A 757-nucleotide genomic window follows, 5' to 3' on the forward strand; every position below is an offset into this window, starting at 1 on the left:
TTGCTAGACTTCAAATTTCAAGTCTTTTTCTCTCATTTTTGGGGGCCAGCTTGTTTCTTTTTATAAAGAATGAATGCAAGATACATTTCAGATCACCAGACATTATGGCACACACCTTTAATCCCAGCACTCAGTATGCAGAAGCAGGTGGATTCCTGAGTTCAAGGCCAGCCTTGTCTACAGAACTAGTTCCAGGACATCCAGGGCTACACAAGGAAACCATGTCTTAAAAAACCAACCAAACAAAACAACCTTACCTAGCAGGGGAGATACCATGATCATAAAGTAGTTTTCCCAGGGCGAGACATATATCCATCCCACCCTGGAGGTGCTGACCTCTGTGGTTTCCCCAAGTGTGGGAAACTCAATTGAATAATTTGTGGTAGTGGGAGACCGCATCATGCTTTTCCCTGATGGGAGATATCTCTGAGATGACACTGTAATTAGGTGTCGGGATGGATCCTATAGATTCTAAGAGGGCAGAGATGCAATGTGATTGAAATACCGAGGGAAGGTTGTTGATTTAAAATGTTGTGATTTGATGAACTGACAAGACCTGAAAAGGAGAGGAAACAAGATGGATTGTGCACCTAAAAAGGAGCAAGTGGAAACGAATTTAGGACTATTTCAGTAAGCAAAACCTTACTGAAATAATAAGCAAGAACAACTGAGTGATTGGGTGCTTACTAAGAAACATGGCAAGGTATGCCAAGATCATGGCTGTCCCAAAGCTCAGTGTGATGAAGGAGCAAGGCAA

At 42.4% G+C, this 757-nt stretch overlaps 1 non-coding gene across 1 annotated transcript; it reads left to right on the forward strand.

The window, feature by feature from the left end:
- The first annotated feature begins 249 nt into the window (after positions 1 to 249).
- On the forward strand, positions 250 to 413 carry LOC119822095. Its single transcript, XR_005286699.1, has one exon. It is a non-coding gene; the product is annotated as a U1 spliceosomal RNA (small nuclear RNA).
- Positions 414 to 757: the final 344 nt, after the last annotated feature.

This window comes from Arvicola amphibius, chromosome 8, assembly GCF_903992535.2.
Source record: "Arvicola amphibius chromosome 8, mArvAmp1.2, whole genome shotgun sequence".
Lineage (NCBI taxonomy): Eukaryota > Metazoa > Chordata > Mammalia > Rodentia > Cricetidae > Arvicola > Arvicola amphibius.